The following is a 14,893-nucleotide window of genomic DNA, read 5'->3' as shown; positions in this document are numbered from 1 at the left end:
AATTGAAAAACATAAGATAAATCACTGTAATAATAAGCTGCTCTGAATAGCTGAAAATAATTCCTCTAGAAGGCTACCAGGCAACCTAGTAACACCCAAATATGATATATCCATGCACAGGCAAAACAAGGAAAAGAAAAACAGATACATTAACAGCTGCCAGTTCCACTAATGACCAGTGACATTCAGCGAAGGTAATTTATTTTTCATGTATACAGGGAATTTTATTAAAATAATTAGGGAAAATGCTGAAATATGGTTCACAACATGCTTTCCTCTGTTTCACTTATTTTATTTGGTATAAGCATTCCTGGCCTCTGAAACCACTAAGGCTCTGATCCTGCAAACTCTTAGGCATGTATATAATTTTGCTCACATGATTAGTCCCATTGAAGTCTATGGGACTATTCGCAAAAGTGAAATCACACACACATTTGTTTGCAGAATCAAGTCCTAAGTCCTTGGAACAAATAAATCTACCATAGTCTGTGTGAAACCCACTCTTTCCCCCTCCAGGACCCTTCCTATGTAAGTAATAATAAGTCATTGACCGCTGGTGAATTTCTCGGGAACTGTTGTATGAAGCTAGTTCATTGTGAGGCAGAAGGACCAAAGACTAAGTGACTTCAACCACCAGAGGAGCATGTGATTCCTTAGAAATGTACTACTTGGAGTGTCTAATTGCTATTATGAAATAGATGGAAATTAACAGGAATAAACTTCAAATTTTCTGGGAATTGCTCACATGGTATGACATCTTTGATAATCAGTTGGGTATCTCCATTTTGATCCATCAACTTCTATTTCCATTTTAAAAAATTATTCTTCTACATGAATCTGGACTGTATACATGACAGCCTGGAGTAATGAATCCTTGGAACATGTAAAAATTATATTTAGTACAAAACAACCCAGGCATTTTTATATAATTTATAAAACAAAATATGAAGCTATCTTAATGGGCTTATCCTTGAGCAGACACTCTTACTTATCTAGTAACACCAGTTCTGTCACATGTTACCTGTTCTTAAGTTTCCATAAAATTTAAGGTATTATGATTACTTGATGTAAAATATTTCATGTGTTAAAAATGGCCAAATCAGAAAAAAGAGAGTTTGACCCTTTGTGATATCAAATTATAAACAGCTATTAGAAGAAGGTTAGCAGATTAAATAATTACTCCCAATCTTTTATTTTTTTATATAAGTAAGAACTAAAAAGACTGGAGATGCCCTAAACATCACTTACAATACAATTAAATCTCAGCAGCATTAAAATAATTAATTCACTAGGAACAGAGGCAGGCAGACACATACAGAAACTCCTTTCTGCCATTCACCATTGTTGAAATTAGGTGCTCCGTCTTTTCCAAACAGCTTATCAAACAGATGTCTTTTGCAGTGTGTCTGGAAGAGCATCAAATTCCGAATATCTTGGACCAATGGGAGGAAGGGAAGCAAATTCCAGAGTCTAGGCCTGGTCTACACTACAAATGAAGGTCAACATAAGCCACTTTGCATTCACCTAGCTGTGTGTGTCTACACTTAAATTTGTCTCCCACCTACATCAGTGTCACCATCTCCCCGAGTGGCACTGAGCCATGGTTGATGTACTGAGGTTGATGCAGCATGAGTTAATACACTGCATTACCTACGTTGACCCTAGTAGTCCTCCAGCAGCTGTCCCACAATACCTGACACTCTCCGCAATGGACTCAGTTGTGATCTCCACTGCCCAGGGTCATGGATACCAGAACCCCCCCCCCCCCTTAAAGCCCTGTGAAGTTTTGCAATGCCTTTTCCTGATTGCTCATGTTGGCAAGCACACTTAACAGCCCTCCACTGTTGTGCACAACTGCCCAGACCACCGTGCTCCAGACCTGCTCTGACTTAAAGCAGACAGGACATATTGGACCTCCTGGGTCTGTGGAGAGAGGAGGTTGTGCAAGCACAGTTACGTACCAGCTGTAGAAATGTTGATATCTACAAGCAGATTGGATGGGGGATGCAGGAGAAGGTCCTGCAGCAGCAGTGCCATGTGAAACAAAGGAACTGTGCAGGCACAGGAGGCCAATAGTTGATCTGGTGCCAAGCTGCCAACCTGCTGCTTTTACAAAGAGCTGCATGCCATACTTGGTGGAGACCCCGCCACCACCCTGCACACCACCATGGATACTTCCAAGGAACCTGAGCCACAGGCCCCTGGGCCTGGCCTGAACAGTGTGGTGGAGAAGGAACTGGAGGAGGAAAAGCAGGAGGATGGGGGACATGTGACGGGGGGCAGGGGGTGCCCAGCTATGCTGCGAGTCAGGACCTGTTTGAGACTCCACCTCAGTCTAGTCAGTCCTGGCAGTAGGAAACAGGTGAGCCCATTGCAGGGGAAGGATCCGTGGGTAAGTATGTAAATTTAGTTCCCATTACAATGATGGAGACCCCAACTTAACAGGACACAGCTGTCGACTTTGCATTAACTTACTCATACCAGAAGAGGTAGTGGCACAATAAAGAGAGGTAGTGTTGCTATCTGCTTTTCATTCCCCTGTAGAATTAGACAAGGGGTGCCATACGGAGTAGTTTGTTTATGTAAAAGAATGTCTTTTAAATCCTCCTGAGAGATCTCAATGAAGCTTTCATCTTGTTCTGAAGGTTGCTAGGGGTGGCAGCCTTAATACTTCCTCAGCAGTAGGACACTTGCCCACCCCAGTCTGTGATGACATCAGCAGGTACAATTAGAGTACACAGGTTAGCAGCATATGGGCCTGGGTGGCTTCAGGATGCCAGCAGCAGCTGTGCTCTCTCTGCCTCTGTTACCCTCAGCAATAAGATATTAGCTAAAATCACCACCGCCGGTGGAAAGTGGTACCAGCATTCAGTGCCATTGCTCTGTATTCATAGTTCCATGCAACGGAGCAATTTCCTCCTCATCTCCCTCAACCCTGTTGAGCCATACTCACCACGGCTGGTGCCGTGCACAAGAACTCTGAAGCAGACGTGTCAATAAATATGTCTTATTTAAGTCTCTAGGGGACCAACGGAAGGGAGTTTAGAATCTTGAGTTTCTCTTTGCATTGTTTCTATACAGACAATGGTACCTTTGCATGTTTTAGCATGGTCTTGTGGGGTGTTCCCCCTCCACACTGGTGGAATGCCTGAGCTAGATAAGGAGGAGAATGAGGAGGACTCAGGATGACATGTTCAATGAGATCTTACAAGCTCAGATTGCGAGCACAGGGCCTGGAGGATGAACATTGCAGACAGCCTGGAGAAGGAAAGAGCGGACAGGAGAAAGGCCTAGGATTCACAGCAGGAAAAGGTGACGGAGATACACTAAGTTATAATGGGGTTTCTCCGGTAGTAAACACAGATGTTGCAGACTCGTGTGGCCCTACAAGTTCAACAAACCTGGGGTTGCCTCCCTTTGCAGTCCATGGAGAATGTCATTGCAGCACCTTCCTACCCCTCCACCCTCCAACATTCCATGCGGCAGAAGGGGCCGCATCCTTACCACTCTACCCCACGGTACATTAGGGACAATCACAGCTTCACATACTAACCTGATAAAAGCCACGGTAGCTCTATGTGTACCTAAAATGGACATGAATGTTCTTTCCTCTTGATAAGTTCTGTTCTATTAATTTATTACATTTTTAATGTCTTTGATTTTAAATTGCACAGATTTTTCTTTTCACTGATTTTGTTACTGAATAAAATTCTATTATTTGGAACATAATTCATGCTTATTAGTTCACAACGTAAGCTGCAGAGTGCCTAGCACATGGCCAGCTCCAGGCACCAGCCTGGCAAGCAGGTGCTTGGGGCGGCCACTCCGGAGAGGGGTGGCAGGTCCAGGTATTCGGCGGCAATTTGGCAGACGGTCCCTCACTCCCGCTCGGAGCGAAGGACCTCCCGCCGAATTGCCACCGCAGATCGCGATCACGATCGCGGCTTTTTTTTTTGGCTGCTTGGGGCGGCCAAAACCCTGGAACCAGCCCTGGCCTAGCAGCTCTGAAAGCACCAACATACTTGTTACTGTACAGTGTGACACAACTCATAGGATCAGAGACAAACACACAGAGTGTAATAATCATAAATGTACAGCAAATGACACAAAATTAATAGGTTCATTGACAGTGTCATAGTCATACATGTACATCAAGCATCACACAATTCCCAACAGGCCCCAACGTATCAGGGCCAGGTACATTGCAGTACACCACAATGTATTACTCTGCCTCACTGTGAAAGTGCTTTTTTAAAGTCTCCCTGAGCCGTATAGCTCTGCACTAAGTTTTTCTAATAGCCCTTGTGTCTGGCTGTTCAAACTGAGCAGACAGTAACTCTACCTCTGCCCTCTACCCCAGCAGCAACTTTTTCCCCTTTGCATCACAGATATTATGCAGAACAGCAGAAGTGAGACAGAGGCTAAACTGGATACATTTTGTACATTGAACAAGCTATAGAAGTGGCTCAATGACCAGCCCTGACTACAGAAAACAATGTATAGCCTGTGCATGGTAAACAAACAAGGATGAGCAGAGTAAGTCTCAAGAGATAAGATTTAATATACTTGCTGAAGGTAAGTATCCATGTGGATACTCAGTCTGCCCAGCAGGTGGAAAGGGAAGTTATAAATGTGGCAAGAAAAATGCCTGTCACCGAACAGTGCTGTCACTTAGGTTTCGATTTGGTCCAAAGACAGAAAAGAGAAAATCCATCCAAAGAGACACAAAAGACAGCCAAGGTGGAAGAACTCCATGCTTGTTGGGGAGTGGCTACTGGATAAAATACTGAACAGAAGAAAGATGAGCAGAGCTACATGATTAGAGAAGAGCTAACAGCCTGTTAGAACTGCAGTGCTCTGAGAGCAGAAATGGAAGAGACGTGCTTTCTCAAAGTATCACAGCAGCATTATCTTGAATATGCATCTGCAAAGAAGAATGTACAAAAATTATGCTATGAGAGGTTTAAACTAGTGTAAATGATTGATTCTCTATAACCTGAAGTCTTTAAATCAGTGGTGGGTAACCTGCAGCCCACAGGCCGCACGCAGCCCGTCAGGGTAATCTGCTGGTGGGCCGCGAGACAGTTTGTTTACATTGACCGTCCACAGGCACGGCCGCCCGCAGCTCCCAGTGGCCGCGGTTTGCCGTTCCCCGCCAACGGGAGCTGCGGGAAACGGCACAGATAAAGATGGTAAGCAGTTAAAGACTGACAAAGTGCTTGAAAAATAAAGATTTAAAGAGGGCCCAGGAACAAACTGATGTATTTATAAAGATGTTAAAACCTTCAGAAAGTCAGAGTGCAAATGAGGATCCAGTGACAAACATAAACAAAGGGAAATAAAACTGCTTTTGAAGGAACTTTGGCTGAGTACTGACTGTATAACTGAGAAAAAACAGAACCAGGAGGTCGAAATACATCCTGCCTTCCATTCTGGGTCAGTCAAACTCACCAGAAAAAAACAAACTGCTTTGTGGTTTTGCATGAACTTTTCTCCCATAAAAGATCAAAGAAGACTAATGGTAAAATACCCCCAAATTACAGCCATTGTCTAGAAAAGTTTAAAATACAGATTTACTTTCTTACCTCCATTTCAGGTAAGCTGACTACAATAAGAAGAAGGAGACCAGTGGAAATGGTCTGACATCGTTATCTTGCTCTTATAAAAAAACACTGACTTTGGGCGACATCCTCAAGTGGTATTAATGAGTGTAGCTCTATTCAAGCCCTCCGGCGTTTTGTCTTTCTTATCCAATTAAGAGATGTAAAGTGAAAAGCTGAATCCTTTTCAGACACAAGCACACACACAGACACCTATACAGAAACTAATTTCTATTTCATAGTCATATGTTATTTCATAGTACTGGATAAATATTATACATTATAATATTTCCTTTCTTAGATAACTGTTGTCCATTAATCTCTCTGCATTATATCTATCTGCTAAGTAAATAAAAATAGACCAATGCCAAGGCTGGCAGGCTGCAAATACAGCTTTTTTGTGCACATTATCTCAGTCTTTTAATTCACAGATTTCTGGAAGCTGAATGACAAGTAAAGATTATGGGCAAAATCCTTCACAATGACACACACTGCAACATTGCATATGCTGGAATAAACTGTTCTGTCAGACTTGAGCAACACCATTAACTTTAATTATTTCATGGTTGTAACTGACAATATAATTTGGCCTTCCAGTGTACAGAATATACAACTAAAGATCCACAGTGTAGATCAGACAGAAGAATTTTGCCCTTCAGTTTAAGTTGTCAAATAAATTATAGGTTATTTCATTTAGTCTCTCAAGCCTAAGAAAATTCAACTAGTAAAGTAGCTGCATTATTTCCATTCCTGTGGAGCTTGGTAGTGAAGGTACTGTTTATGCCTCATCACTTTCTATACTGCATATGAAATTAACATGGGCAATTAAAGCTCCTGGACTCTATGACCTTTGCACAGGAAATAAGAAAGTAAAAGCTGAATAAACAAGATGGGGACATTGAGGTCCTGTGATGGGATGTACTACTTCAGAAGCCCCCTGCTGGAGGTTTTGAGGTCTTACCCCGAACCTCTGCCCCAGAACAGGAGCAGTGGAGGTGAGTCCTCCAGGCTGACTAGTGTGGCTGTGTGTGAAACAACCAATCAGACTCATATAAAAAGAGTCATATAAAAGTAGGCTCATATAAAAGGAGCTACTGGACAGAGCATAGTTAGTTGCTGGCTGGTTCCAGTACCTGCACAGAGCAGTTACTGGCAGGGACCAAGGGCGCAAGGAAGGTGCTCCTGGCTGGCTCTGGAAATGCAAGAAAGACTTGAAGGGTGAAGGTAAAGCAAAGGGACTGCGGGGAAGTAGCCCAAGGAACAGAAGCATAGAGTTAAAGGGAAGCAGCCAACGGCTGCTACTTATAGGGTCCCTGGGTTGGGACCTGGAGCAGTGGGTGGGCCTGGGTCCCCCTGTAACTGTGCCTCAGAGAGTCAAAACTGAGGATGCCAAATTCAGGACAAACTGCTGAGAAATAGGGCAGATACACCCCAAGACTTGTGGTTATTCTCCCAGAGGATATACCAAACCAGCAACAAAAGTAAACTTCTGTTTCACCACACTGGCTAACAAGAAGTCATAAAGGCAGTTTCCTTAGGCATTCCAGTCCTTGTATTACCACTGAAAACACTAGACTTAGAGATGAGTGGTTCTTTAAAACCAATCTCTTCAAATAAAAGGTTCTTCTGATCCCAAAGGACGAACCACAGACCCAGGTCAATATATAACTTAGATGTTACCCCAAAACCACTCTGATGCCAATCCTTTAGTATCTACAATCTAAAGGTTTATTCATAAAAAGAAAGAAAGGTGAGAATTAAAAGAATCAAATACATACAATAAATGCAAAGTTCTTGGTTCAGGCTTGTGGCAGTGATGGAATAAATTACTGGCTTAAGTCAAGTCTCTGGCTGCTTCCAAATCATTGGAAGGACCTCAATTCCTTGGTTAGAATGCTTCCCTTAATATAAGTTCATAGTCCAGAGGCTGGAGCAGAAAAGAGGCTGGAGCAGGATAGAGGCAAAATGGAGGGGTTTCCAGGGCCTTTATGTCTTCTGCCCTGTGGAGAGAAACCCATTGTTTCAAACAAAGCCCTCAGCATAGCTAGTGGAAAATTACAGGTGACAAGATAGAGTTTGGAGTCACATGGGCAAGTCACATGTCCATGCATGAAGGTTTGGACACAGTAGAAGCCATTACCTATACCTCAAACAGCACATTTGCAGGACAGTCCATTCAGTGTAGATGGGTGTCTCCCATGATCCATTGTCCGTTAAGTGTTTCTTGATGAGCCACTTAATTTGAATAGTCCCTCTAAGATGTGCTGGCTAACTACCTTGTGGGCATTACCAAAGGAGCAAACATTTGAAATCCAGGTATAGAGTCAATATTCATAACTTCAAATATAAAAATGATACATGCATACAGATAGCATAATCATAACCAGCAAATCATAACCTTTTCATAGACATCTTACATGCCACAGTTTGTACAAGATTTGTTACAAATATATAACAGTGGTTGCAACAATGATCTATATGGTCAAATTTTAATCAGATAACATCACACACCCCACAGGCAGAGTGGCCACGGCCCTGAAGAAGAGAAGATTAAACCACCCCAGGGAAGGGGCTGAAGACCCCAAAAAAGGGTCAGCATTTGTGGGACTTATGATACAATCCGTGGAAGGGGACTGAATTAGAGAGTGACTCAGCTGGAGAGCTGGGGCAACAGGCAAAGAGTCTGGGGGCACTGCTTCATACTAGAGCAGGGACAATTTGAAAGAGAGCCCAGAAAGGGCTGAAAGACAGTTTGAAGGATGGTACTGTGATAGGCCCAGATGGACTGATTGAGAACCTAAGCCCACTGAGGGCTGCAGGTGAAAACACTGCCAACGGGGGGACTGGAATAGGCCATGTTAGACAGACTGAGAATCAATCCCAGGGACAGGGCTACAGATAAAGAGACCTAGCTAAGAGTACTGAGATATGCCCTGTTGAACTTGTACCTCAGAAGGGGTTTGTGTTGTACACCTACAGACCGTGTGTAACTTGGCCAGAGGGCTGAGTCAGTGAAAACCTGCTCAGAAAGTTAACTGTCATCAGGGGTCACTGCACGCAGCGCAGGTAGAGAAAGAGTGCTGGACGGTAGGGGCGCTCACAGGAGGCCAGTAAACCCTGTTACAGGCCCAGACAGAGAATGCAAGTAGTAGTGACTTTTTTTGCTTGCTTAACATAATACCATGGCAACAATCTGTTAGGTTACTGAATATAACTAAAACAAAGAGCTTTAGGAAGATTACTGTGATGTTGCACTCCATATGCTTTATGAAAATATGCTTATGAATGTGAATATGATGTAACTGGAATATGCTTTATGCAAAAGGTCTCTTGTAAGTTATCATTACAAAGCTTATAATCTACTGAGTGTGTTCATCCTATTTGTTTGCGTGTATTATTTCTATATCTGGAGTTAGGAGGATAAGATATAAACTTGTATTACTGATGTAATCATATGAAGTGGAAGCCATTAAGGATGCTTCAGATTCAGTGAACTGTAAATGGCTCTGTTTACTTGCAAACCTTCCTGCATACCTGTGGGCCAGCCCTGGGAACATGTGACCATGTCACATGATGCCGGAATCCATCTTAAATCTGGTACTTTTCCATTTAGAAGGAGGGGTGGGGACCCAGAGAAACAAAAATTTCCTGCCTTGTGCCAAAGCTATAAAAGGGGGTGGGAGCAGGACAAAGGCTGCCAGTCATGAGAAAACCCCTAGTTACCACCTGAGATGTCTGCTGGAACTAACAAAGACTGTACCAGGGGAAAGGATTGGTCCCAGACTAGGAAGGAGTCTAGTCTGTGAAAGAAGCTTATTGGAACATCTCTGTGGGTGAGATATTACCTTTAATCAGTTTCTTAATGTATTAGGCTTAGACTTGTGTGTATTTGCTTTATTTTCCTTGGTGACTTACTTTGTTCTGTCTGTTATTACTTGAAATCACTTAAATCCTACTTTTTATACTTAAATAAAATCACTTTTGTTTATTAATGAACCCAGAGTAAGTGATTAATATCTGGGGAGCAAACCGCTGTGTATATCTCTCTATCAGTGTTATAGAGGGCAGACAATTTATGAGTTTACCTTGTATAAGCTTTATACAGAGTAAAACGGATTTATTTAGGGTTTGGATCCCATTGGGAACTGGGTGTCTGGGTGCTGGAGACAGGAAACCTGCTGAGCTGTTTTTTTGTTAAAGTCTGTAGCTTTGGGGGCATGGCCCAGACTCTGAGTCTGTGTTGCATCAGGCTAGCATGTCTGGCTCAACAAGGCAGGGTTCTGGAGTCCCAAGCTGGCAGGAAAACGGGCTGAGAGGTAATTTCAACATATCAGGTGACAATCCCAAGGGGATCTCTGTGACTGAACCCATCACAATTACATTGATCAGAGTGACCTAGTTTTTCATCCCATATGATGTTCCAGAAAGCAAACAATTGGCAATGTCTTTAAGCTTTACTGGCAGGACATTCAAACTACTTTAAAAAAATCTCACAAGCCCTTACATATCTGAGAAATTATGCCTAGATTGTGGCAGTATTCAGATAACATTTCTTTCCTAAACTGCTTGTTACAATGGAGAGTTGGACCCAACCTGGAAAGTTCCAGTGTGCACATGGACTTGGATCCAAACCATCTCAAAGTTCAGGGGCATATTTGTGTTTCACTTTTGTTCATCATCTTTTAATGTGCAGGGCCCAACAATGACATTTGGGAGTGTGAATATCGTTAGGGGTAGGGGGGTTTAAGTGTTCAAAAAATAGTTATGAACCAACAACAAGAGGTTTGGAGATTCATTTATAGATTCTTCATTAGCAGGGAGACATGAACATACTGTGGGAAGTCCAGGCAGGGCTGGTTCAGACAAGCCAGGGCCCTAGGCACACTACAACATGGATCCCCATGGCTCTGCCACTGTGCCACAGGCATTCCCTTACCATAGAGCAGGGGTCGGCAACCTCTGGCATGCAACTCTTACCCTGGCGGGCCAGGCCAGTTTGTTTACCTGCCGCGTCGGCAGGTTTGGACGATCGCCGTCCCAGGCCAATGGGGGCTGCAGGTGAGGGAGGTGTTGGCCGCAGCTTCCTGCCGCCCCCATTGGCCTGGGACGGCAAACCGCGGCCCGTGGGAGCCACGATCGGCCAAACCTGCCGACATGGCAGGTAAACAAACTGGCCTGGCTCACCAGGGTGCTTACCCTGGCGAGCCGCGTGCCAGAGGTTGCTGACCCCTGCCATAGAGTCAGGGACAGTAGCCTGGAGCTCCCTTGTGTCCCCAGGAATGGAAGTAGCTGTTTCATGAGCAAAAAGAGGCAAGAGTTACCCTGGTTTAGTGCAGCATCTGATGTGTTTCTGTTAGGGTGAGAGGCTTGGTCCATCTGCACTCTTCTCTTCCTGCCACATATATGGTCCTCTCTTGGAACAATTTTTGCAGGCCCTCCACAATGCCATCACTTCTGTGTTTAGTTAATACCCCATTGAAATAAATGGGCAATTCCCCCCTCTGAGCGGTTCTTTTAAGCAGTAGTGTGCATCAGCTATATACAGAACATTTTTTCAAGTTTTTCTTTACAACCATATGGACTAGGAACAATTTTTTAATCTGGCCCTGAGGCCAGAGAAAAGTCCTAAAAATGCTGAGGAAGCTGAAGAGACCAGTTTATGAGAAATGGTTAAAAAGAAAAATATATATAGCTTGACTAAGCAACAACTAAGTGGGACAAATATCTGAGTGATGTTAGAAGCAAAGAGAGAGTGAAAGGACTTATTTAGGATAGAACTACCAGCTACTGGCAGGAGTAATGGGATGGAATTTACAAAGGGAGCACTGAAGTTGAAGATAAGGTAAACCTGGCTGTGATCTAAGAAGATATGGAATAGTCCCCCAACAGAAATGGTGCAAACCCCATTGCTTAGTATATCTACTGAAGCTGGTTGGAAAAAATCTGATGGAAAAAGGCTGATTTATCAAAATTGAAACATTTCATGGAGATGGTTAGATTTTTGACAACGTTTCTATGGAACCTAGGTAGGGTTCTGACTGGTCAGGACCCTGTCTGGTTTATCACCAGCTCACCTGCCTGGATTCTTGGCAGCCTGCCTGCTGGACTGCCTTGGATTTGAGGACCCCAAGGTTTCCAGGGTCCACAGCTCCAGGGAAGCCCACCAGGCAGACTGCCCCAGAGCCTGGGCTGTATTCCCTTTTGCAGAGTTTTAAAAAATGTTGGGTTTTGTTCCTTGGAACAAAACCAAATTTTGAAATATCTAAAGTCTCCATGAAATAGAAATACTTTTCTCTGCCTAGCTCTAATATTTGACATTAGACTAAACAAAGCACTAGATGATATTTGCAAGGAAATATCCTACACTGGCAGAGAGAGAGAGACATGGTTGCGTTTTACATCTATGATTCTACAACGCATTTACCCAGGGACTATGGTCAAGATTTTCAAAAGAGCCCAGCTCCCATTTAGGCACCTAAACAGGGGCCACAGCTTCACAAGAGCTCAGCATTAATAAACTGACCTCTTTTGAATGTTAGTTATAGAATAACAGAAAAGTACAGTTGGAAAAGACTCCCTGCTCGTGCAATATTGTTTCCTACAACACATGAACTTACCCATCATCATTATAACACCTTCACCTGCCTCTGTAAGATTGTCCTCTATCAAATATTTGGCCTAGTTCAGATTTAAATTAGTGTAAGTATAACATACTTGGAAACGAATCTGCATGTCCCGAAATTATTATATTGCTGTTGCCATAGTGAAAGTCACAAATGTGTCTTCAATTCACTTTTCTCTCTGTTTGTTTAAAAAAAATCAATTCCATTTTAGAAGCAAATACTTGAATTTCACATGGGTCCTGTTCTTTTTGTCATTCAAGTCAATAGCAAATTCCCATTCTTTTCAAGGAGTGGCAGTTGACCTAATAACAGCTTGGATACAGGGGGTAAAAAATAGGGAGAAATTTCTGAGAATATCCTCCAATTATATATAGCTGCACTCATTATAATGACGGTTTTAATTCTTCCCTTCAAGGTAAAGTCAATACTATTGTGGATGTATAGTCTTTTCTATTAAATGCTCTCTAATTATGCATTCCTCTGATTTCTTTGGAAATTTATACATATTCTAGCCTAAAAAACATATCTACTGCTAAGGCCATTACATCATCATCCCCTAATGTTATGTCTGACCACCCCAAATTGATATGGAAAATAATAATTACTACTACTACTACTACTAATTAAAATTAGCATTTATATAGCACTCTGTGAACCTGATTCTCCTTTGTCTTGCACTAACTCCAGTCATATACCTGTACAAAGTAGCTGCAAAATTCTGCTAAGTTAGAAAGATGGTATTTTACACTCACTTTCCACAGGTGTAAATGATTGCACAGTGTGACAAGCAGGGGAGAATCAGGCCCCAAAGCATGCTACAGCTATTAACAACTGTGGCTGCTAGTGCTTGGGTGCAGAAGGTTGGAGCAGGGGTGAAAAGTAGCCTTTCCCCATCTCTTCCATCCCTGCACAGGAGGCTGACATAATTTGGCTAGAGTGAGCAAATCCTGAGCCCAGCTTGCATTGGAGATTGCACTAGCCTAAATCTAAGGTGACAGGAACAGGAAGTGTAAAGGTAAGCTCTATATTGTTTTAAAGTTGTTGTTTTCTAGACTCAAAGAAGAAAATAAAGAAAGAAAAGACATAACATTTCTATGAAGGGGAAAGGAGAACATGCTCCTCATTCCATCTGAGGCTCCATCTTGAGTTGCTGCACAGCCAGAGACATAGGCAAATTTCTTCCATTTAAAGGTGCAGTATCCAGAAAATAGAATCAAAACTATGTACACCACCAGTTAAACTCTGTTTTGCAAGAAAAACTAAAAAAGAATTGCTTTTGCTCCTTTCAGTTTTAAGTGAATTCCTCCCCCAGAGAATTTCTTTTCTAAAAATACTCAAACTATATGTAAATTGTAAAATGTTCACATGCATTCACTCATACACAATTATTTCTCTTGTTTATTTTTTTTAGATTACTTTATGTGCATATTTATTTACACCATAACTTTTTCCAAGTTAATAATATCCTTGTTTTACAATGGTGTATATATACCGCAACATAGATGGGGAATCAGCCAATTATTTAAATGAAAGAACTATTGAATTAGGAGGATAAACTAAAAACAGATTATCATAATATATAAATTACACAACCACATCAGAGTGCATGAGGTTGACCGCTGTTTAGATTTGTTATTGTGTTCTGAGACTCTCCGTAAAATGCTGATTTCTGCTTGGCTGCTTACCACAATACTTGTATAAAGAACAGAGAGAAGAATAATGTGTATCTCCATGTTCAGAACCCCACATTTACAATTTTGTGATCTCTGTTTGGATATGACACCTGGAGTAGTTCAGATTATGTTACCAGCTAATGAACAGCACAGCAACATGCAGTGATTTGTTGGCTACTCTCCTGACACCTAACAAGTGTATATATACAGACCAGAACAGGGGTTTAACCAGCTCTTTGCCATACAACATGGACCATATGTCATGAGGAAAGGAAAACTACATAGAAGAAAAAGAAAGTGCTAGTACATGGAGACTGAAGTCATATCAGACCCACGTTTGCAATCTGAAAACATGCGCTTTAAATTAAATGGAAGTTTCATGCCTAAATACCTAAGCATATTGGGTGGTTAGATACTGACATTAATTACACTGGTGTGAATCTGGAGCACCACCCATTTTCTTCACTGAACTTATTCTAGATTTGTACAAGTGTAACTAAGTGTGTTGTGTGTGTGTGTGTATTTATTGATTTATTTATTTTTAAAGATAGGCTGTCTAGAGTGTTGTATATAATTCTCCTCTGGTTCCAGCCAGGATCTAGGGATTCAACTGGCACATGCTTGATCAATGAGAATAGATACAATCATGATGTGACAAATTTCTTTATGGAAAAAAATTGTGACAACACTGTAAAAGTGGACTGGACTTCCCCCAAATCAAGAATTGTTAAGAATACGGCAAGAACAATGGAGTAAGTTTAAGAACAGACCGTAGAAGCAGTGTTTTCAGGAATACTTCTGGTGCCACAAGCAAAGTTAGATTGCATAGGCTTGTGATAGATTAAAATCTGAAAGTGTATGTATGAGTGTTTCAGCCTTCAGGAGTAAATTAATGAAGTCTTTGTTTGGCAAGATAATATGTTGGATGGGATACAGTATTGAAAGAAGAGGCATCAATGCACTGATTGGTTCAAGGAATAGATAGAGCTTTAGTGGA

This window comes from Emys orbicularis, chromosome 5 (assembly GCF_028017835.1).
Source record: "Emys orbicularis isolate rEmyOrb1 chromosome 5, rEmyOrb1.hap1, whole genome shotgun sequence".
NCBI lineage: Eukaryota > Metazoa > Chordata > Testudines > Emydidae > Emys > Emys orbicularis.
This window is presented reverse-complemented; position numbering follows the sequence as displayed.